Genomic DNA, 25602 nt, shown 5'->3' with positions numbered 1-25602 from the left:
ACTGAAGCTTCGGTTTCTAAATAAGTCTTCCTCACTGAGAAATAAATCTAAAAGTGTTGCCTTCTTAAATGTTTTAGCAGCAGACAATGGAACTTAGAAAACAGAAATGTCAATGAGACAATAATAAGCTAGAGTTGTCTGATACTTCTGATATATATTGGTTTTCGAGACAGGGTTTCTCTGTGTAGCCCAGGCTGTCCTGGAACTCACTCCATAGGCCAAGCTGGCCTTGAACTCACAAAGATCACCTGGCCCTGCCTCTTTAGTGCTAGGACTAAAGGCACGTACCCTTAGCTGTCTAGTTCTGATATTTTTTAAGGCAAGAAAATGTGCAGAAGGCATCTGAAGCCTGTTTCCCACTGTGAGTGCATTGTTTCATCTTTTCAACGTGACAGAGCCAGTTCTTACTGGTTAGCCAGACTCAGGTCTGTGAGTCCTGGAGGTTTTTGGATACAGGTCGTGACTATGGTTACCGCAGTCAAGCAAGTAGGAGACTTAGCTCAGGCACTTAATGCAATTTCTTTTTCAGAGTTTGATTCTAGGAAGACCAAATTACTGAGAGCAGTAAAAAGGAGATTTGTGCCTTACATAAGCACAATATGCATGATAATTAGCCAATCTGCTCTTAATGCTGCTAGCTCTAATAGGCTGCTTCATAAACCCAGTCAAATGGAGCTGCAACTCACTTAAAGGTTATAAAGATGGGAGCTTCCTTGGGCCTGAAAACAAAGGCATCAGTATGTCTGTCATGAGGGTTGCAGTTTTCTGTGGTCCACAGCAGCACTTACAGTCTTACAGTCTACCAATGACAGTAAGCCGGTCCATGAACACAGGGTGACATTTCATCATACTTAGTTTGTCAGAGAAGAGCAAAAGCATTACTCAGAGCACTCAGTGATTTCTCTTACATGGCCATGGCACCACTGCGCTGCAAACACAGGTGCATGTATGATCTGAGATAGTTAAGGGCGGCTCTGTCTACTCATCACAGAGCTCTGCTACTCCTCCTTCAGCCTCAGAGACACTGTCTCCCCTGAGGCTAGGCATCATGATTTCCAGGATTCTCTTCTTTCTGTGGTTCTGGGCCAGAGATGCTGGCAAGAATCGTGGAGGCGGATGTGATGAAAAACACTCAGAGAACTGTTGATACACAAGAGAGTCCCTATAACTTGATCAAATCAAAATAGCTGTGGCATCTGTAAAGAAGACGGTGGACTTGGCTCTCAGACACACTAGCTTCCTTGGTACATATGTCACCCTGGGCAGCTTTAGCTCTCGTTTCCTTCCTCCAGAGAGAATGCAATTGATCATCTCAGTGGCTTGTTGTGAGTATTAAAGAAGCTATTATTTGGATACTGTTGGCTCAGAGTTCACTGTAAAAAGCTACTATGACAGGTCCCTTATTTCAGAATGCCTCCAGGGTGTACCTGCATCCACCTAGACTAAAGACTTTGGTTCTAATAGCAGATTGAGATACATAGCCACACGAAAGGATAGAGGGGAAGAAAGTGAAGTGCCAGAGAGACCTATTTAACCTAGCATTCTGAAGGCTGTCACTCAAAGATGGGAAGCAAGGAACCTTATAGTTTTGACCTCTTCTTTATGTAAAATGATAAAACATTAAAACCAACCAAGCAAACAGCACCCCATCTCATCTAAGAATACTTAGTGAGCCAGTTCTTATGAAGTTTTAGGGTTCAAACTTAGTGTCTTCTTGGTCCTCCAAGATCCCAAGAAGAGGACGTAAATAGGGCCAGTGGCATTCCTTATCCCGTATGTTCTCAGCTAAACAGAAATCCTCTTTGGAGAAATCAACAGGAACCCAGGCTTCAAAGCATTGCCACAGCTAATGTCTTTTCCTGGAACACAGTCATAACCAGGGGTAGACTCACCATGAAAATACCATCACGATTGAGGACTGACTAATCATGAAATAGAGGACACTGATAACAAAGTCATTCTATCAGATAACAGAGCAGCTGAAGCCCAGGAGACCAGCACAGAGACCTTGGCTTGTCTATGCTCTTTAGAATAGAGAGGGGGTGGGGGGAGAGAGAGGAAACGAGAGCAGGTTGGCCTGCAAGAATGAATGACCTTGAGGATTAAGCAGATAGACCGATGTAGAAGGGAAGGAAGCTGGGTAGAGACATAGATCATGAAGAATCTAAGCTCTGACTCACCTCTCCCTACTGTGTCTGTAATAGATCCAGTTCTCTTCACTGGTCTTCCTTGGCTAATCACATTATTGATGCTATCTAGGGTTGGGGCAGAGGTTCTCACCCTTCCTAAGGCTGCAACCCTTTTGTATAGTTCCTTATGCTGTGGTGACCCCACCCCAACCATAAAATTATTTTTGTTGCTACTCCATAACTGTAATTTTGCTACCTTTAGGAACCAGAAGGTAAAGGTCTGATATGTCGAATATCTGATATGAAATCCCCAAAGGGGTCTTGACCCACAGGTTGGAAACCAGTGGCCTGGCAGCAGCTTGCCAGCCTGGTGTGAAGAGTTCTTGCCAGGCTGGTCTGAAGACTTCTTCTCATGTGTCCTTCTGAACAAACAATGGAAATATTGAAATGTTTTATTCTAAGTGAGTCTGATTGTGTACAGCTTGAAATCTTCACAGGACAGACTTAATAAAACTATGACCACCAATAATAAAATAAGACTGTATCCACCAACTCCTTTGCTTCAGCTTTTGAAGACCCAAGCATTGGCCCACAGGAGGGAAGGGAGAGAAGAAGTTATTATTCTTATGGGAGAGGGGTGATATGGACGTCCAGGTTGGCCTGGGGTCACCATTATCTTAAGTTGGCCTTCTCTTCATGATCTTCTTCTGGTGTTCCTATTGAGCACACTGAAGCACACTAGCTGCAGGCCTAATAACCCTGTTGCAAAGCCCATGCTATCTCAACACCCCTCACCCAGTCCACACATCAGCATGAAAGCGTCCCAGGAGTGATCCTAGTTTGGGGATGCCAGTGGTTTCCCGATGGAACCCTTGACTGAAACATTTCCCAGCTTCCCCAGGACTTCACAGAGAGTGGGGAGGTGAGACTCCCATTCTGTTGCTGTGTTGCTCTCTTGCAATGCTCTGTGTCCAACAGTGGTTAATAGAAACACCAACAAAGGAAATGCAAGAAGAAAATTCTGCTGCTGCAAGGCTTTCCTGGAACTGACAGAGACGGAGTGTCCTACAGCCGTACTGCAAATGCTATCTGTGAGCTCCATCACCCTTAGGGTCTTGGGTTAATTCTCCTGAAAACCATTTCCTATGTCTGCCTTTCTCACAGAGCTACCATCGTGAATCAATGTTCCTTGAGACCTAGGAAGCAAGTCCCTGAGCCAGAGGGGACCATGTCTGGTCTCTATGTTATAAATCACTGTTTCAACAACCCCAGTGCGCACTGTCTTTATCTCTGTGGAAGACTGCTGTCTTAGTCACAGCTGATGCATGACTCAAAGAAAATGTTACCTTTTACTTCAATGTCTGTTTTTGTCCTGGGAAAATCCCAAGCCATTCTTCTTTGCTGGATACTTTTCTTGACACCCGTAGCTTCTGAAAGCTAGAACTGTCCAAATTGTGAGCCATCTGACTCTGTTCCCTTACTGGAACCAGGTCAGGTGCCTGAGAGGTTGGTACCACCAGCCCCGGGAGCTGTCAGGGGTACATCTCATCTCTTCCTCCACTCCTGCCTGTAGGGCTCTTATTTACTTAGCTGTCGAGCCAGAATAGAATCAGACACCATTCTATCTCAGACCCTTCTTTGAGCGGAAGTACCCAAGGCACACAATGCTGGTCAGCAAAGATGGCCTAGGTGCAGCTAGGAAGGTAGTAACTGGAAGCAGAGCCTGCAGTGGCACATTAGAGGACAGCCAAGCCAGGACAGAAGAGGGGCTGGGTTCACCTTCACGGCTAGCACCAGCAGCAAGACCCATAGTCATCACCACCACTATGACTTCCTCCAGAGAGGCACTGGAAGATCCCGAGAGGAAAATGAAGGGGGGTAGTGAAGCACTTTCTCGGGAGGCAGCAGGGGGATACTTTATAAAGCCCTAAAGGTTACCCAAGACAAACATTTCTGCAACATTGTATTCAGTTTTATTTTCAAATAATTTTCCTTGCAACAACAGCTGTCATCTACAAACTACCCCAGGTGCAGAAGGTACAGGCAAACGTTACACAGGTGGAAGGCAGATTATTATTATTTAAAAAAAAACAATTTAACAAATGTTAGGATCAACTGTAGTTGCCTGTATCCTTGTTTGGAGTTTTTGTGTCTCCTGTGAAATCTCAAAATGGAGAGTCCCATCAGCTTCTGTCAGACACATCCTGGAGATTATCTGGAGAGTTCTCAGGCACCAACCACTCTGGGGGAAAAGCCCAGAATTGCTTTCTTAGATGCACCTCCCCCTCCACGTGATCAGAAATGTAGTTAGGATGAAGAACTGCTGTGTTAGCTTCGAGGTCCCAGCATATTGGTAGATTAGGAAGATGGAGAAGCCAGCCATGTTTCAGTAAAGGTGCTGTGCTGCCTAGCCTTATAGCAATTTTGAAGGAACTCTAGCTAGCTGGAGCATGACACATATGGTTCTGGCAAACCTTGCCCTTCTCCCTCATTCCCTCTGCCTTGCTAAAAACTGTTAGATTACATTCCTAAAGCTAGCCCCCAAGGTCTATTTCCTTATTTGTCCATTTCCTCTTTCTGAGGCCGACTGTCATGGTCCAGTTATCAAAGGATTGAAGTCATCCAGCAATCCAAAGCCCTCTTTGCCCTCCTGGCAAAGGCAATCAAACACCATGTTAGTTGTGGTGTTCTTATATCAGCCAAGGCCAAAGCAGTTCTACGGTTATCCTAGCTTGATGCCTAGCTTGATGGCTAAAGCTGTTTTATGCCTAGAACTCATATGAATCAAATCAAATTCAGGCAGCACAGCCGGGGAGGAAGAAGACAGAGGTCTGTGGACTGCTGTGCCACCCACAGATCAGCACTAGGCAGGCCTTAGACTTGCCACTACATGTTATAGTTGCTTGTATTCTCATGCTAATTAGGTTTCCCCCAAACCTGTTTGTGGTGTGTCCCACATGTAAAACTGAGGGACCCCCCACCTCCAGTTGGGTTTGATTGGTAAATAAAGCTGCTCTGGGCAGAGAGACAGAGGCTAGATTTATTATTATTATTATTATTATTATTATTATTTTGGTTGTTTTCAAAACAGGGTTTCTCCGTATAGTCCTGGATGTCCTGGAACTCACTCTGTAGACCAGGCTGGCCTGGAACTCAGAAATCCATCTGCCTCTGCCTCCCAAGTGCTGGGATTAAAGGCGTGCGCCACCACTGCCTGGCTAAAGTTTTTTTGGTTTTTGTTTTGGTTTTTTGGTGTTTTTGAGGCTGGACTTTTAGGATTCCCCAGGCAAGGGACCTAGGAGGAAGAAGGAGGCATCTTCCAGTCCAGGAGAAGGAGAACCAAGACACCACACCAGAGAGAAAGAGCAGCATGGCGGACTGTAGGAGCTGGGGTAACGCAGCCCGAGAGGGCTGCATATCTGGGTCTAGGATAGCCAAGATAGAATATAGGTTTTAGTAAAGTAATAACTTGGGAATATTGGATAGAGGTAGTTTAGCCACGTGGAGGTTAGGAAGTAGCCCAGCCATTGAGCTATTTAAGGCATATACAAATATAAAGGCTGTGTAAATGTGTCTTTCATGCAGAAACCCAGAACACTGGGGCAGGAACTCAGCCGAAGTTGCTGGTAGGATAGATTTGAGTAGCATTAACTGGGTATTGCTGGGTACTGCTACACCATGTAGCACGGATGGAAGATGTCACCCCAGGCCCCGGGCTCTGCCAGCTACGTGGCCAGCCTGCAGTGGGAGTCTCCACAGTGAATGGGAATGTAGTGGTCAGATGGGAGAGAAAGAGAAGTGGAGCAGCTTGAACGTTATAAAGAGAGATAGACATCGAGACTCCAGGGTAGCCTGTTGAAAGTGGCCAGCCCTGGCACCCGGGGCAACAGTGAGGTCCCACCTCAAGCTGCCACTGAGGGCCGTGTCTGAGTCTGGGGTTCAATACCAACAAGTCCATGTTGATGTCCCATGTGACCACTAGTGAACATGAGGACGTCCCTGGTCGAGGCAGCTGCTGGGGACCATGTGGATGTCCAGGGACGTGCAGAACTAGCTCTGTGCAGTCGTTGGAAAGTGAGGGGTAGAAAGAAATGCCTTAAGAAACAAAGTGTCAAAGGCACACACGTTTGCATACTCTTTATGCTGTTCACCCAGCCCTGGGCTCCCAACAGCAGTGAGTGACTCCCAGAGGGTAAGAGCTTTGTTATGTTCAAAATGTTAGAGCAGCTGTACAAATGCCCACTACGGAAAAACTCCTTCTGGTCAAGAGAACAGAATCTTTGGCCTGGTGGAGACCTAACATTCTAGTTGGGCCAGGCAGTTACCCTGGGACAAGAGACCACCCCCAGGGAAGTAAGCTCACCTTAAGCCACGTTAAAGAGATAGGCTTGCTATTGTTCCTTTAACAGGATACTGTAATTTTCTTTTCTATGATCCCCACCCCCCAGTACAGTCCCTAGGAGCCACCATGAGCTTTGGAGGGAGAGGTACAACTTAGACAATTTCTTCCTCCCTCCTTCCCTCCCTCCCTCCTCCTCCTCTTCCTCCTCCTCTTCCCCCCCCCCCCACCTATCCTATGCATTTCCTGATACGTTGGGCGTCCATTCTCTTTCTCTAATGCTACCTACCTCTCACATCCTACCTTGTAGCTGCTTTTTCATCATGTGTCTGATTTCCATGCCAGCTTACATTGAAATCCATGCTTGAGTTCTTTTACTAATAAGACTAAGATTCCCGAGGGGGAATCCTAACCCCTGTAATCCCATGGTCAGTTCAGACTTAACCTGCTTCTTCTCGCCATAACTTACAGCGCCCCTAGTGGGGAAAATGTCCTAGGAAATTGAAGCAGCCTGCCCTGCCCCCTAGTGGCGATAGCCTAGAAGAACATCTGTAAAGACTAGCTGGGAATTATCGCGAGTTTCTCAACCTACCCTGTCATTTTACCTTTAGTTTGGTATATATATTCACACACGCACACACACATGAGAAGCTGTGTGTTTGAGAAAAGGCTTGTTGCCATTCTAATGGGGTTAAATTTTCTAATAATGTTCCACATTCTACTTGACATGAGTTCTTTTCCTGTCCTAGATTTCCCACCCCTGGTGCTAGCACACCTGGGCAAAATGGGGCTCTGTAGTTTCCAACACTGTAGTCTCTCGGAGCAAATGCTCAAATAAAATTCTATAGTAATGATCTAACAGCAAAGTAGCCTGCTATGGTCCCCGAGTTTAATCAGGCTTACTTATAGAAAGTTCTTTTAGCGTCTGCGTTTCACTGATACTGATTGGAATGGTGGTGACATTTGCATCTTATACAATTATTTCGTGATTGGCTCCTCCATACTGCCGACACACTGGAATGCTGTTGCCAGGAAAGACTGTCAAACTCAAAGATTACCCATCCCGGCAGCTTTTTGGAATTTACCTCCTGTCACCTGTAATCTGCTGATAAGACAAAGAGACATTCTGATGTCTTTTTTTTTTTTTAATTTTAGTTTTATTTTAAATTTATTTTTTACACTCCATATTCCATTCCCCGGCCCCCATCCACCCACCCACCCACCCTCCGACTGATGTCTTTTTAAATATATGGGGGGGGGGCAGGGGACTGGAAAGCAAAGAGCACCGCATCCACAGAGAGGTAGAGTGGTCCTATTGCCTGGTAACAGTGCTGTTCTTTGGTGACGACATTTTTCTTTGTGTTTGTTTTGCAAGTTGCAACTGTCTTCAAACTGCAGTCACATTTTGAGACCCAATAATATGGTTGGCAGCGTAATTTGTAGTTACAGGGTCTTTTACAAAATGATGATATTTAAGATTATCACGCAATTAGGGCAAAGGAAAATAGTGCTCATTCTCCGAGCTGAGGATGGGCTGCGAGTCTGGGTTCTAATTAACCCAGCAGTTGATTCACTGTTGTTTCTGTAGCTTGGGAAAGTGATCATGACAGTCTATATTCCCAAGCTGGCCTGATAAAATGTATGCCTGTTTACTGGATTCTGTTTGCCTCGCACACAGCTGGGAGAGAACATGTTTTTCTCCCCCAATAAATGTGTACAGCACCGCCCCTGGAATTATGCAAGTTTCCGCAGATAAAAGCAACCAGCCAGGCATTTTGAACAAGCACAGAACAAGTACAAATAGCAGTGAGGCTTAAGAGAGAAAGCGCTATTTCCAGTGCTAGGTAACAATAGACGCATTAAGAGCCCTGGCGAGCTAGAAGCAGGATAGGCGGGACGAGAGACCTCTTGCTCCACATTGTGCCTTCTGTTTGTGGAGTTAAGGCTTTAACTCCAATGCTAATATGGAAAAGAAGTCTGCTTGGGAACTGCAGGTTTCTGCCTTGTTCCAGGCAACCAGAGATTAAAAAGAGTTGTGAATTCCCTTCCTGGTATAGCTGTGGAGCTGCAGAGCCCTATGAAAAGAACCAAAAGGGGTTTGTTAACTGAGAGAGGCAGAGATAGAGAGACAGAGAAAGACAGAGAGTGACAGAGAGACTGAGACAGAGGGACAGAGACAGGGACAAAGAGAGACAGACAGGGAAAGGGAGAGAGACAGAGACAGTCAGAAAGTGGGGAGAGTGAGAGGCAGGGAGAGAGGGAAAGAGGAGGGGGGAGAATGCATAGCATTTGAAACCTCAAAACCCACCCTCCGTGATATACTTCCTCCAGCAAGTTCATAGCTCTTAAACCTACTCCAGTGTCACAAACTGGGGACCAAGTATTCAGAAGCTTGAAACTATGGAGACATCTTATTAAGCCACCACAGTCTGGTAATTGCTATTTAGTGCTTCATGTAGGGTTGGGTTCTCTTGGGCTCTTCTTGTCCATGATGAAATACAGATGAATGGATAGTGTTACACAGACACACACACACACAGACACACACACACACAGACACACACACACACACCATGCACCATGGATAAACAGATTTGATCTTACTTATACCATTTAGCACTTTTTAACTTTCTGAATCTGTTAAGTCAAGCTTTTAAAAAACTTGTAAAGCAAGTCGGGTGTGGTGGCATACGCCTTTAATCCCAGCACTCGGGAGGCAGAGGCAGGCAGATTTCTGAGTTCGAGGCCAGCCTGGTCTACAAAGTGAGTTCCAGGATAGCCAGGGCTTAGTCATATTATATTCAAATATCGACATCCCCTTATATTATCTGTCTGGGGCATCTCTCAGGCATCCTTTCCATCTTGGTCCCTGAATAATCTTTTAGTTAGCTAATACTCACTTTGTTCTTCCTTATATACCTGTTGAGTGTCCACAAATGCGTATTTCATTTATCAGCATTGTATTGGGCTATTTTCTGCAGTTCTGTTTTTCCTAATTTTTATTGTTTTATGTGCTTAGTCATTTTAGACTATTCAGTAGATACCTGACTGACCTGAAATTCCCAGACATTCATACATTCTGCCATGCTAGTGTGTGTGTGTGTGTGTGTGTGTGTGTGTGTGTGTGTGTGTGTGTGTGTGTGTTTTGAATGTTGCAGAGACTTGGATTATAGACCAGTGTCTAAGCCTCTGCCTGTGAGGCTCCTGTGAGCCCTGGATTAGGTTTGTGCTCCTTTAGAAAAGATTAACATTTGCTTCTGCCAAACAGCCCAAGGGTAAGAGTTCATTAATCCATTAATATGTCAGTTATTCAGACTAAGAGTTTTGAGTTCTGGGAGATAAACCGACATCCATGCCCAGGAAAGTCGTGATTGTGGATTATGGTGGAAGATGTTTTCCTCCAGTGGAAGCCAAAATGAGCTAAGCCAAGTGCCTGCTTCATCCCTCTCAGTAGATGATTCTTCAAGTATCTCTTGACCACAGAAAACAGCGTTATTCAAGAGTCCCCTGCAGGAATATTTCTTATAGCACTTGCATATTAAACTTAAAGGAGTGTTTGGCATAACTTATTCACCATTTCTAGTCATTCTATAATGTGAAACATATTCTATATTGTTAGAAATGGATGTTCTATGTGTGGCTTTAAGACAAAAATCTTAAAATAATTTTTTTTACCTAGGTTAGAGAATTTGGTTACGTGGTACAGTGATCATATTAGCTAATTAACAAACTAAAGAGAATTTGTCCTGGCTAACGTACTACTAACTCACAGATCTTGGTGGAAAGGGACCAATGCCACTAAGCGATGAGATCATCAAGCAGAAAATGGTACAAACTGAAGACACCTTGGAGATTCATTCATTCATTCATTCATTCATTCATTCATTTGTCAAGTATCCGATATATGCTTATAGCATGGACAGTGCTGGGATTCAGTTCCTTGTCATAGATCTCAATTTGAGCAGCAGACAAGGAACTGCGAATATTTAAATAACAAAGACGCAGAACCTGACAAAAGTGCAGAGAAATGTAACTTTGTGGGCAGGAGGGCCAGAGCGGGGAAACAGGGGAGGGAGAATCTTCTTTATGAGGACATAAGAATCAAAAGGTGTCCTAAACAACTAGAAAGAGCCCGTCAAGAAAAGCCACTTGAGGTGGGGAGGAGGGGCTCCCAGGTAGGAAAGAGGCAGTCCGGAGAAGAGCAGGCTGGAGGTTCACTCAGGGAGACTGTCTGCAGTGTAAGCTGGGAGAGTGGCAGAGAACCTGAATTATAGGCCGGAGCAGGCAGAGGGTCTGAAAAGCCAGAAACTGACATTGCCTGAGTTGGCCCCACATGGGGCTTGAATCATCTCTTCCTCATTCTCTAATCTGCAACTCCCCACAGCCAGTAATCCTCTTGCCAACTGCCTTATTCAGCCCTGCGTTCAAGCAAGCTGCTGTCTACCACATCAAATACCTCCAAGGCCCACGCAAGCCACAGGAATGCCTAGAACACCTGCTTCTGGGGTATTTTGGACCTCTTTCTCCAAATCCCCAGCCTCTGCAATTAGTGAGTCTATCTCGGAGTTCTTGCATCTGTTGTTTTTATGTAACTCTGTCTGCACTCACTCAAATAACCACTAATCATGTTTGAGTATAATAATGTGCTCTTAAAGTTTTAGAAAATACACAGTCCCTGATATATGATAGACAATCTCTAGTCTTAGTTGTAAAATCCTCATATATTTTTGTAATAGGCAAATTTCTATAACTCCACTTCAAGTCAACTAGATGTATATATACATGCAGACATATATATTCATATGGTAATCTCAAAAACAATAACAAGTGTTTAGAATTTTATTGTCTCCCTGTCTTACACCACTCTTCATTCATCACTGCATGCTCTAAATGGTTTGTAAGTTATTGATTTGATTTTCTTTGCTTTTATAATTGTCTTTTAAGTAAGTAGTAGTTCGCCTTCTTTTAGAGAAGATTTGAAAGGTTAGGGGTGACAGTTGTACACATTTGGGGTTCTGTTTCTGTTGTAGGAGAATATCAACACTTAATGGAACCCACATTAGCCCAGAACTTTAAAACCCTATCTACTCTTCCTTCCCATGGTGAGTCAGAAAGCTGCACAGTATGACTTCTTTTAAAATGAATATTCACTGACCAAGGTTTATCTCTGAGGTTCAATGTCAATATTAAAAAAATTTTTTCAAATGTTAAACTTAGATATGTGATCTCATTTTCCTTTACCCGACTCCTCTGGAGATCTTTCTAAAGCTATTCACATATCCTATTAATTGTCAGATGGAATACACTTCCGAGACATTAATCATATGAGATGGAGTTATTTTCATTAATCCTTTATATATAGCTGAAAATAGACGTGAGAGGAATGTGCTGAAAACATTAAGCTTAGATATGAAGAACATGCAGTAGGAGGGTGATCTGGGCATAGTTATATTTTCCTGGGTGCTGTCGTGACTCTGATGCCACACCTCAGCATTTCTTTGCAAAATCTGGATTTGTCAAGTGACTTTCTTGAGTGATGACATTGTGTGAGTCCGATATACATCTGTCCATCAGGCCCAACTGTCCAGGACACACCAGAGACAAGTAAAATCCAGTCCAGAATTTTGAACTCACTTGACATACCCTCATTGCACTTGGGTCTTTCTCTCACCTATTCTAGTATCTCTACTTCTTGACTTCTGTGCAGCATTTCCAGCTACAGATCAGCTGCTTACAAAACAGGACAAGAAAAATCAAGTTATCAAGTATGTCTGGCTTCTAGGCATCCTTTAAAAAGCTAAGCTTTGAAAGGAGAGGAAAACTTAGAAAGAAAAACAGCTCTCAGAAACAGAATAATGGCCAGAAATATAAGGCTTTTCTTACTTTATTAAGTTTTGACATCTGGACACAGATCTCTGCAGCCGTTGTCATGTTGCTATTTGACTGAGCAGAATTTTAGAAACAATGCTCACGCCTGTCTCCAAGTATCTGGGCAGAGTGGGATGCGACATAAATCCTATGTTGGTTTCCTGGTAAAAGCAGCATCATACTTAGCAAGTTTTGTCTCTTAGGGAAGAGTTTTCCATCTTTGATTTAAAGAAGTCAGGAATTGCCGGGCATGGTGGCTCATGCCTTTAATCCCAGCACTTGGGAGGCAGAGGCAGGCGGATTTCTGAGTTCCAGGCCAGCCTGGTCTACAAAGTGAGTTCCAGGACAGCCAGCGCTATACAGAAAAACCAAAAAAAAAAAAAAAAAGTCAGGAATTTTATAAACTCCTAATAGCTAAAGTTTGCTGTGCGCTGAGTGGTACAGCGAGGACTTTTTAACCCTCTTTTCTTCCATTTGGTCTTTATAAGCACCCAGGGAGAGTAGCTAACTGTCTTATTCAAAGTCACATTGTGAGGAGGGGGGTTTGAACCTGGATAGTCTCACCACAGACTCTGAGTAATTAAGCATCCATAAATCAAATATTGCTCACCCGTTGTGGGCTGAACAATCTCCCTGCGTGTGCCTTGGACTCAAATTCTACTAATGAGTTAAGTTAAAAGGCTTGGAGGAAACACAATGAAAAGCCCGAGAGTCTTTATCTGTCTTTTAATGGCCATTTATTTTGTGAGTCAAGATGGTTTTCTAGCTTAATTACGTACCACTTACTATCCTCCTACCTGGACCTTGGCCTCTTGTGATGTATGTAGAGAAGACGTGGCCATGACAGTTCTGTATCTTTGTCCACTTGACTCAGGAGGTCTTTCCTCTCCCTTCCTTCATACCAATCAGTTTTCCCTAAGTGAATCCTCGCTGCTCGCCATGCCACTGGCCTTGAGCTCTCGGTATTTTCCCCCTGTTTATATAGTAGACATTGGGAGCCAGAAATTATTGTGCGGGTTTTATATCTATCTCTGGTACAAGCCTTGAGGTTACATAGACAAGGGAATTAAAGACTGGGAAGGAAAATTCAAAGGCTCCAAGGCAGGAGCGTGCCAAACATGTACCAAGCCCCAGAGGGAGGCACGTAGCATCTCTTAGCATCTAAGACATTCTTCAGTTCTTGCAGATAAACAGATGAGCTATGTGAGCACTCAGGGTCAGCCACAGTCTTTCCATCTGTCTAAGCTTGTTTTGATGACTCCACATTCAACCTTGCTTGTTAAGAGTAATTTGTCTTAGTCCATTAGGGATGTTATAACAGCATAGACTGGGTGGCTTATAAATAACATACATTTATTTCCCATAGTTCTGAAGACTGGGAGGACTATGATCGAGGTGCCAAAAGATTTAGTGTTTGGACTAAGCCTCTTTTCTGGCTCATAGCTGTGTCCTCTACAGTGCCCTCCATGATGAAAGGGGAAAAGGCTCCCTGGGGTCTTTCTATGAGAGGGTTCTGTTCCTTAGGCTAATTATTTTCCAATGGCTCCACCTCCTAACTTGGGGATTAGGACATCAACACACAAACTTCTGGGAACACGAATTAAAGTGATTTTTTTTTTTTGGAATCCTATCCCCTTTTCAACAGTGGGTATAAACCAAACTGTGCATAGCTGCCACTTGAGAGAAGAGACATGCTGTTCTCTCACAGACTGATAGAGAATGGGAAGCTGATTGGGATTCAAAAGGAGAATATAACAGAAAAAAAATCAAAAGGTAAAATTGTTATGTACAAATGAATAGAGTCAACATTAGTGAGCAGAATTCACATGAAGGTCTCATCAAATTAAGAAAAGAATCAAACAGGGCTGTCTACCAGGGAGACATAACAATTCACTCTTTGCCTTATTCCCTTGAATTGGGGTCTCTCACTGAATTCAGAATTTGTTTTTCAGCTACACTGGCAGCTGGCAAGCCCCAGCTCAAAGGGGAGAAAAAAAAAGTAAGATTACTCATGAGAATATAATTTATATAATCACTTTGGGAGATTCTCGGTAACTACTGGACTTGAATCCAAAAGTCTCATGACCCAAGAAGTATAGTTTTACGTATATTTTTAACACAGTCTCTTGCACACATATGTACCAAAGGGGCATTGCCTTAATGCTCTACACAGAATCATTAATGCTGTAGGAAGAATCACAAAGTAAAAATAAAATGTTCATCTGCAGGCCAAAGACGCAAATGAACGCGCGTGACATAGTGGTAAGAAAGATACTATAAGCTACAAAGGAACACTTGTGTATGTAACAGCATGGACAAATTTTACAAACATATGATCAAGGCAAAATAAGTCTCACACAAAAAATACATACTATACAATTGACTGTATATGAAAGGCTATGTAATAAAAATGTTATGGCGTGACTATGAAATGTCTATCCACGTGCTTATATGTTAAATAGGAGGTCTTTGGGTGAAGATGCTATTTAAAGATTTTTCTGGAAACTTCAGGAGACAGGGCATAGCTGGAAGAGTAGTAGAAGTAGAGAAGTAGAGAAGCCTTTAGAGGTTTCTCCCTTCAAAGGCTTTTCTTGCGTCTTCTACCCTCCAGCCCCTTTCCTCTCCTTTCCTGCTCATCTTGCAATGAGGGCTCTTCTTTATCTCATGCTATTGCCACCATGGTTGTGATGGTTTGTATATGCTTGGCCCAGGGAGTGGCACTATTAGGAGGTCTGACCTTGTTGGAGTAGGTGTATCACTATGGGTGTGGGCTTAAGACCCTCATCCTAGTTGCCTGAAAGTCAGTTTTCCACTAGCAGCCTTTAGATGAAGATGTAGAACTCTCAGCTCTGCCTGCACCATGCCTGTCTAGATGCTGCCATGCTCCCACCTTGATGATAATGGTCTGAACCTCTGAACCTGTAAGTCAGCCCCCAATTAAATGCTGTCCTTACAAGAATTGCCTTGGTCATGGTGTCTGTTCACTGCAGTAAAACCCCAAGACAATGGTATTCTACCTACATGTCTAGGGCCAAGCACCTGTGAAATGAACCTTCTGAAATCATTAGTCAAAATCAGACCCTTCCTCCTACAAGTTGCTCTGTTGATTATTGTGGCCACAGCTGCATAGTTAACTAACTACAAAGTTAACTACCACAAGTATAACAAGGGAAGACATGTGAGTTATATTGGTAGCTCTCTGAATAATGCTATGTGCCTTGGGTAAAAATTTGTTTCCCAAGTGGGGAAATAACTTAAGGTTATTAATTTAGAGGAGCATGCGGCCTTGGGAGGAGGTTCGTGAGCTGAGTTATGAGTGTGAGGTAAGAACGGGTGCCCTGGGAGTAGGAAAGTCTTTCAGGCCAGGTTGCCACACACTGAGGCTCTCCAAGCAATTTTATGTTAGTCTGGGCAAAAAACAGAGTGAGATGGAACGCAAGGGGAGAGAGTCCATGCCAAGTCCTTCGGATTTACTCATGCTTTAGGAAGTTATTGGGAACTGTCAACAACGGAAATGTGCGTTCTCTGGCTGACTGGATGGTAGATTCTAAAGGTCCTATTCAATTCATCCTACCCAAGTCCACGCGCCCTTCCCAGAGGACTCCTTTCATCCAGAGAGATCAGGGCCTGGGAATCGCCAAACTCACAGGAGCATTCACACACACTCTTTGTCCTGGAGCTCATTAGCACCAAAAAGCATCAGATAATCAGAGCTGGGTAACAGGCTCAGAACTCTCTGTGGAAACTGTCTTACGGAAGTGTCTTCATGGTGATGACTGAGTGGTTGACTCAAACCCAGAGTACCAGCGTTTCCAAGCATGTAAGCAATCAAGCAGCTGCCTGAGCGCTAGTCTGCTACTGACTCTTCCCTTCCTCCATCAAGTCAAAACTTGCTGTTCCTGGGCTTTTCTCTTCAAAACAAGTTCTACCAGTTATGACATTAAAATTCTAGCTGTGAGTAAGGTATTCAATGTTCCCATCCCTTGCAGATTGAGACGTCTACCTTGCCCAGTCAGGCAGCTGAGAGCCTAATAAGCATATAAATAGCTGCTCAACCTCACTATTAAACAGAAATGCTAATTAAAATAAAATTTCATTTCATAGCTGTCACGTGGAGAAAGATTTAAAAATCAGGCCATGCAAGGGCAGGGGGTGGGGGGAAGGAAACCCACACACTGCAGGTGAGATTGGATTGGATGCTCTGTATGAAAACCCCTCAGAGCTAAGACCACACCCACTGTCAAGTTGGAAATTCTATGTCTCAGTAGAAACCACACAGACAATTTCAAATAGTCCATAATTTAAAATCTAAGCTTTTTTTTTTTAAAAAAAAACATAATGAAAACAAATTGCTAGAACCACATTTAAAAGAGATATACAAAGTCTATGAATGATTTTTCTTCATTATTAGATCTAAATAAGATAAAATTACTCAGTTGGATTGCCATTAGAGTTTCTTAGGATTTCTTCTACACTTAAGTAGTTACAAACCAGAAACAGCCTGTAGTCCATTATTCCAGAAGTCCTGCTGCCAGTAACATTAGTCCTCAATAACAATGGTGCATTTAAGGGAAAAAAGTCATTGCAGCAGTTTTATGTATTAAAAATGAAAATCCAGCTCACTTTCTTAGGAGAAAACAGATGCTGTAATCATAGCTGAGCTGCAGTAATTAAAGTGAACAAGCTAGACTATGCATAGTAACCTATTAGGTCAATGGTTCTTCAGCCTGTGTGGGTCATGACTCCTTTGGGGTCACATATCAGATATCCTGGTTGTCAGATTATTACCTTATTGTAGGCTTAAAATTTTCAAAACCTACTTTATTAAGTGTTCTTATGCCTTAACCTCCCTTCTAGCCCACCACTACCAGAGGTAGTAGAAAGGACAGGCTAGTAGGGCAAAAGGGGAGTGTGGACCTGTTTAGAAATAGTTCTTTTGTGTGACTCCAATCTTCACTGTCAGGGTATCAGCAGCTCAGTTCACACAAATCAGCAGCAGTGGCTTGATCCACTTGCAAACACCACTCATGAACCAGCAATGGCAGTTTGATTCAGAAGAAACAGCAAGGCTCTGCCAGGCATCCCTAGTCTGAGAAAGCACCAAGAAGTCACTGGAACACCACCAGAAGTTCCTTGGTGTGTTTCTCTCTACGGAAGTCAGGGCAAGCAGTGATCAGCAATTGCCAATGAGGACCAGTGTCAACAAAGCTCAGCAAAGAGTGGCAAGGTGAACCAATGTCACAGTGTTATCCACTGTCTGTTGGGTTATATCTATATCCTTTCCAAACATCATGTGTTCTCAAACACTACATGTCTGTGTTCAGCAAAACATCTTCCCATATGTCTGCTTCTACAAAACATCCTCCCAAAAGAGTTTCCAGAAAAACGTCACATGACACAACTGAGTCTCCGAAGAAACCAGACACTTCTACTTCACATTACAATTCATAACAGTAGCAACATGACAATTATGAAGTAGCAAAGAAAATAATTTTATGGTTGGGGGGTCATCACAACATAAGGAACTATGCTGAAGGGTCACAACATTAGGAAGGTTGAGAACCACTGTTTTAGGTGAGAAATTTTGAGTGGGTATTTATGGCATGATGTTGCTTATATACATTTGAATTGTTTTCATAACATGATACAAATGGATATAAATAAATATTTTTAAATTGTAAGGAATGGGAAATTATGCTTCATTTTCAGCCTAGGGCACCAGGCTAAACAACTTCTATGCTCAGGTGTTTTTCAGAAGAGAATGTAGGGGTCACCAACTGCAACTTTCTCATCTAACAGACATTGCCTCAGAGAGCCAGTGGGTGGACTGAGACATGTGATTATAGTTGGCAGAGATGACTGGAATTGAACATTATCTGTACGTAAGTCCCAAGTCAGGACTTGTGATAACTCAGAGGGTAAAGGTGCCTGCCACCAAGCCTGCCAGCCTGAGTTCCATCCTTGAAACTGCATTGTGAAAGAGAAGAACTCCCTCCCTCGTGTGCATAGGAACATACATGTGTTAACATGTTGCGTGTGTGAAAGCCCATGTGCGCATGCACACACGTGCATGCACACGCACCCACCCACCCACCTACAAACTAAAAAAATCAATAAAAATGTAGAAAAAAAATCCCAAGTCAGTAAGAAACAATGAATGATGGTGTGCTGGCAGATTTGTTCTTGTTTCTTCAAGTCGGGATTTCACTTATGTAAGTCTACACAGCCCACACCACTTCAGAAAGTCATGGGAGGATCTTCATTGTGGAGCCAGGCAGACCTTGATGTGTGCTGTGATTCTGTAACTAGGAGACCAAGGTTTCTCAGCTGTGAGTATAAGAAGAATATATTATAAACCCCACGTATAGAGTGTTCGGTACATGAACATAATAAGCAGCATAGAATGTTGTTTTCCTTACCTTAACTGCTAAGGCACAGAATGTCTAATGACTCCGTGTCTGCTCTGAGATGGTGAGACGAGTGTGTGACAGACGAAGGGAAACAGACACCAAACTGCAGTGCCTCTGAATGACAGAAGCTAACCACTGTGCTATGTCACGTGCCACTCTCCAGACCCAGCTTTCAATTGGTTCACTTAAGACATGGCTGTCTGGTTTTTAAAATGGGAGAACATTAAATAGTTGCTATGTTATAAAGCACAAGTTCTCAATCTTCCCAATGCTGCAACCCTTTAAAACAGTTCCTCGTCTTGTTGTGAGCCCAACCATAAAATTATTTTAGCTGCTGCTTCATAACTGTAATTCTGCTACTGCTATGAATCATGATGTAAATATCTGCATTTTCCGATGGTCTTAGGAGAGCGCTATGAAGGGACTGTTGGGCCCCTTATGTTAATTGGTCCCTCCTTAGTGAGTGACCAACTATGGATGTACACTCCAGCCCAGAGAGGATGAGAACCCAGTCTTGTAGATCTGATTCCCGTCCTCCACTTGGAACCCAGAGCCCAAAGCCTCCAGTCAAACACACCCTGGTGGGTTTGTTGTTGTCTTGTTGGGAATGAATCCAAGGACTACAGATTTAAATGATCATGTCTTTGAATGATTTGTTTTCCCTCATAAATACAATGCTAATTACGGACTGATGAAACCTCTGGATCCTAAGCACTCTTCCAGGATGCCTGGACACATCCTTCCTTGTACCTATCACCCTGGTCCGATGCATATCTCAGCTTAAGCTCCTGAGGGTAGGGTCTCTGACTTTGATTCTGAGACCCATAGCATGATTCTCAGAGCATAGTAGGCCCCAATAACATTTTATGAAAATAAACCTAACTCAATAGATGCAAGGAACGAGTTGCTCCAAGTCTTGACCTTGAGGTAGGTAGGAGCAGCTGACAGAGAAGATGAAATTGGTCTCTGAGCTGCTGCATATGACTGAAAACACTCAAGGACGCTTTTTCATTTTATCTTTTTCAATGGCAAACAGAGTAAATCACAATTTTAAAGCAGAGATGTTCCTGGTTTTCAAGTACCCATGGATACTATTGTGATTCATGAAGCTAATTTATTTCAGAGTAATAACAAATTTGCTTGGTAGTTGCTTGATAATAAGCATGCATTTCCTCTACTGATGGCCAGGAAAAACAGTGCCAGCGAAGAACAAGCAGTTTCAACAACTAACAAGAGACTGTGATAGTTCACAATGTGAGGACATTCTGTCCCAGACCACCCTGCTTGATCACAGAGATCAGCTCTGTGCTGCTTACATGTTGACTAGCGAGCCATGCAACAGTGACATAGCCTGCTCCTCTGCTTTAGTCTCTCCTGACACTCCAGGTCATGGCATATCCCCATCACAAGGACAGGTCCTGTCAGACTTCAAGACACCCCAAAGGAAATTATAAGCTTTCATTGCTCCTCCACCTCCCAGCACGGAAGCTGCTGCACATGCCAGCTCCCAGCCTAGCCTTGGGTTGTAATTAGAGTCATTGCTGGAAGGTCTCTTCCAAAAGAGAGGCTTTAACAGGGAGCGACAACTCACTACACAAAGGTTTGCCGGCCAGAAGTAAACGATAGCACTGATGGCTTGAAATGTGCAAAGTCCAAGCAGGGAGTTAGCATGACTTTCCCATCTTAAATTGTTATGCTAGCAAAACAGTATGTGCAACTATTGAAGCTCTTTTCTTTCCTTTAAAGGCAGTTTTTCCTTTTGCAGTCTAATTCATTTAAAAGGTGACATTTCTAATTTGGAGCCGGAAGATTAGATAGAAACACTTGAGAGTTTAAAGTCATGTTATGGGGAACGAAATAGAAGTTGGGGGAAGAGAAGCAACAGGCCGGTGATGACTTCAGTGAGAATCTATAGAACTACTCTCAGGCAGCTTCTAAGGTCTTTGGCCCCTGACTCTGGAGCAGGGCAGGAGAGCACGCAGGACCCCACTGAGTTAAACACAATGCCCAAGATTTGTGTGGCTTGTCCTGTCATTCCTACCTAATAGACACCTTGAAATATCAGGTGAGAAGAATGTCAAGAAAAGGAATATTTCATACATTCACTGTAGATAAATACAGCTGGAAAGTAGTAAAAAAAAAAAAAAAGAAAAGAAAGAAAGAAATAGATAAGTTTGTCAAAATTCACAATGAGCCCCTTTCTGGAATCTGATAAAATAAAGAGTTTGTTTTCACATGTTTCTTGTATGAATAAAGTGATTTTTAAGACAGAAAATTAAAATTTTAACTATGCTCTGGGCCTAACGGAAGAATGTAATATGTAGAACATACAGGAAGAGGAGGAGAAGGAGAAGAAGAAGAAAGAAGAGGAAGGAGAAGAAGGAGTAGGAGAAGAAGAAGGAGGAGGAGTAGGAGAAGAAGAAGGAGGAGGAGTAGGGAGAAGAGGAGGAGGAGGAGGAGGAGGAGAAGAAGAAGAAGAAGAAGAAGAAGGAGGAGGAGGAGGAGGAGGAGGAGAAGGAGGAGGAGGAGGAGGAGGAGGAGGAGGAGGAGAAGGAGAAGGAGAAGGAGAAGGAGAAGGAGAAGGAGAAGGAGAAGGAGGAGGAGAAGGAGAAGGAGACGACAACTACGACTATGATGACGATGACATTAATGTCAGTGCTGGGACTGGGTGGGATCTGGAAAGAAGGATCTGGAAGAGTGCCTAGGGCCATCTGGAGCTCTCTTTCTGCAGTGGCTTCAGAGCCATTGCTCATCTGTGCCACTTAACATGGCTAAGATGACCTGGCTTCTCACCTGACTAGAGCACCTTCGTGGGAGCTGTGGAAAGTCTTATAGGTCTGCAGAACCTGGATCCAAAACAGAAAGAAAAGACGATGTTCATGCCAAGGAAGTTCCAGCAGCCATCCAGCCTGCGTATTTCCTTGGAGGATGGACCAGGGGCCATCCCAGCCTGCATATCTTTATGGAAGATGATTCTGATCAGCAATTTGTCTGTAGAAAAGATTTAAATGGGCAACAGGAGGAAGCATTAGGTAGGTTAAAGGTGAGTGGTCACCCAACTATGATTAAAACTAGTATAATCCTTTTACTTTGGGATTCCAGCTGGGGAACATGACCCATCCTGCCTGCTCCTCCAAGCTAGAGGATGCAAGTGACCACATGTAGTCAAAGGATACAGGTAGCATAATGCAAGAGTGGAAAAGGAAACGAACAAAGATCAGATCTCCTGTGTAAAATTTTGCCAAGGACTGAGCAGGAATTAGGAAAGGAGAAAAAAAATCTCCCTTGCTGTGGATTTGGATGGAAGGCCAAAGTCCTCAGTATTGGATCTGGCTTTCTGGAAGGCATGGGAGGGCTGATAAGATTGCTAGTCTTCACTTTCCAGTTGACTGGCTTTAGAATTACCTAAGAGACACATCTCTGGGCATGTCTGTAGACTCTATCAGAGGAAAGAGTCCCCCTGAGGGTGGGTGGGACTCTCCCAAAGGCTATAGTTCTAGACAGAATAAATAGGAGAAAAGGCAGAAAGCAAGGCCAGGAGCAGCACTTGTCTTTCTGCTTCCTGACTGAGGACAGTCACGCTCCTGAGCCCTCCGCCACGGTGGAGTACATCCCTTCTACCATGAGCCAAAATAAATCCCTTCTTTAAATGCTCTTGTCAGATAATTTGGTCCCAGCATAGGAAAATAACTAATGTAGCCCAGCACTGAGATGAACTATTAGGTCCAGGGAGGTTAAAATGCAAAGTAATGAAGAGGGAGAGGAAGAGAGATAAACTCTCCATCCTTTCCTTTCTTTAGCCCTTGTGAATAAGGTCCTTAATACTAGCATGAAGATCTGTGTTCAGAAGGACCCACAAGCATTGCCCAGCTCTCTCCATAAGCAAGCCAAGCTCAGCTTCCCTCACCATCGAGTTCTATTTATACCCCCCAAACATCACATGTTCTCCACAGGTCTTGCCTCAGATGTCTCAGCTGACATCATTCTGCCAATCAGCCCGAGTCCATGAAGAGGCAAGAAGCTGCAGCACACCACCAGAAGTTTTTTGTTGTGTTTCTCTCTATGGAGTCCTGACAACTGCAGCTCAACTATGCAATGTAAGGCAGATCAATACATGTGTCTTGTTAGCAAAGCGTCCTTCATCCCCTGTGCTTGCTTTAACAGAACAACCTCTCTCTCTCCTGTGTCTGCATTAGGAAAACATTCCTCTGTGAGTCTGCCTTAGTCTTTCACCCGTATCCACTTAAGCTAAATGTTCCTTTGCGTGTTTACCCCCAGCAAAACACCATCCAGCTGACTTTCCAAAGAACCCTTAAGTTTCCACTTCAGAATCCTCTGCCTCTAACTTACTCCGAAACCTCAGTTTCCCTGAGCTGTATAGTCAATACCCTGGACCTCTCTAGGGGCAAGACTATCTTGTTTACTGAGTTCTCATAACAGCATACAAAGCATATAAGCATATAGCTCTTATTTTGTGCTAACCCTCAATAAAACTACATTATAAATAGTAATTCATTTGTTTCGCATCATGTCTGAGATAGAAGCACTGTAATTCTCAGCAACTGCCCAGAAGAGGAGACTGGAAGAGGGTTGGGGAAGGCATATCATTTAAGCCAGGATGGAGATCTGACAAGCAAGTACACAGAAGGGAGTGGAGCTTTGAAGAAAGAGTAAGGAGGGCCAAAGTGTAGGGGAACCTATACAATCAGAAGGGGTGTGGAAATGGGTCCAGTGCCCATAGGTGGCACTGTTGGTCTGGGAGCACGTGGAGCCACTGAGGCTTTGAAAGTGACCTTAATGTCATCTAGTCCCACCTCCACATGATGTGGGTTGAGATTAGACAGATCAGTGACCATCTGTGTTGGCAGAAATTTAAACCCTTTAGAAACAAACTTATTAGCTTTGTATGGCACTTCTTCCCAGTGAGAAAACCAACCGTGTTGGGACGACAAGGCAGTTTTCTGTGTTCCTTCCCTTCCCCTAGACCTGATCCCAAGTCTCCTGAGTTCTCCGAGAAAATCGTGGAAAAGAAAGGAGAGGAGAACCCCGTGCCTCAGGAGAGAGGATAGAGTTCAATGGTATTGTTTACCTCCCACTACATGGCCTTCTAGTCAGACACAAAAGTCTAAGAGAGAGAGAAGACAGTCTCTTTTTTTTCTTCTCTCAGAGAGGCAGAGCTACTTAAAGCTTTATATACTCCCACCCCAAGGAATGACAGAAAAATAAAGATACCTGTTTCATAATTTCCTTAATGTCCCCATACCAGGTCAATAAACATATGACTGGAATTAGAGAGTTCTATCTGACTCGCCAGATAATACAAAAGAAATGAGGGCCTGCTCTCAAGGCTCTTTGTCTCATTAGTGAGAGACTTTAAGGATAGATTCAAATGGAATTCTGAGGACAGTTTTAATAAAGCTTTGTAAAATAATCCTCAGGGAAGGCAGGCTGTAAACCTCATCAGTTGCCTAGAAGAGGACAATAGAAGAGAGAAAATTCTGTGTGTGGAGGGAGGAGGGCGGAGTTCACGCTGTTTAACATGCCATCGAATTTGACAAGCAACCCTATGTCAGGGAGTCTCCAAGAACCTGAGACTGGATAGGACAGGAACCTAGGGGAAACCAAATGTTACCGTTCTGCTAAAGGCATGTAGCATAAAATATCTCCCAATGACATTCTGTTATATGCATAGATCAGTATCTTGTTCAGCCATCATCAGAGAAACTTCCTCTTGAAGTAGATGGGAACAAATACAGAGATCTACAGCCAGACAATATGCGGAGAGCGAGAGATCTTGTCACACTCGGCCACTTCTGTAAAAGTAGTCAGTGCTCTTAACCAGTGAGCCATCTCTCCAGCCTTACAAGAAACACATATGTTTCTTGTACTTTTTCTTTTGTCAACTATATCATGACTTACGCCAGCAAAAGACAGTAAACTACAGAGAATATATTTACTGTTACTGTTATTTAAATTAGCTTTCTGTGCAATGCCCACTTTCTAAGCCTTCTCCAATAGTGCTTCCAGGCACATGCATTATAGTGACTTTTGATGGTGTAATTTTTGGCCTTTTCTGATTGCAGATTTAATAACAGTAATGAGTTTCTTGTTATAGAACCCATATGAATGAGTTTTTCCTCTGTCCTGGCTGTCCTAAAACTTCCTCTGTAGACCAGGCTGGCCTTGAACTCACAGAGACTTGCCTGCCTCTGCCTCCTGAGTACTGGTATTAAAGGTGTGTGCCACCACCATCTAGAAGTTTGATCCATTTTAGACTGGATTTGACTTTTGGTGGAATCTTTTTTTGTTTTTTGGTTTTGTTTGTTTGTTTGTTTTTGGGGTTTTTTTTGTTTTTTGTTTTTTTGAGACAGGGTTTCTCTGTGTAACTCTGGGTGTCCTGGAACTCACTCTGTAGACCAGGATGGCCTCGAACTCAGAAATCTGCCTGCCTCTGCCTCCCAAGTGCTGGGATGAAAGGCGTGTGCCACCACGCCCGGCTTTTGGTGGAATCTTCTACTGAAGCCCAGGATCAGTCCAGATTAGCGATTTTAAGTTTAAAACAATTGCTGAAAAACCCTTATGCTACATAGAAAGAGAGTCAGCAAGAGTCAGCACAGGCATGCACGTGCCTGTGTGGACATCTTTGCCATGTCATAGAGAAACTGGTTTGGTTTAACTTCTTAGTTAAAGTCTCATCAGTGCATCAAAAACCCTACAATAGGCAGGGGAAATGGCTCGGTGGGCAAAGCACTTGCAACGCAAGCCTAACAGCCTGAGTTCAAGTCTCCAGAACCATCATAAAGCTAGATGAAGTAGCACACAGATCCATAGTCCCTGAAGTCCCGTGGGAAGGTGG

The sequence above is a fragment of the Mus musculus genome, chromosome 9 (genome assembly GCF_000001635.26).
Source record: "Mus musculus strain C57BL/6J chromosome 9, GRCm38.p6 C57BL/6J".
NCBI lineage: Eukaryota > Metazoa > Chordata > Mammalia > Rodentia > Muridae > Mus > Mus musculus.
The sequence above is the reverse complement of the archived record's forward strand: the minus strand, read 5'-3'. Positions refer to the sequence as shown.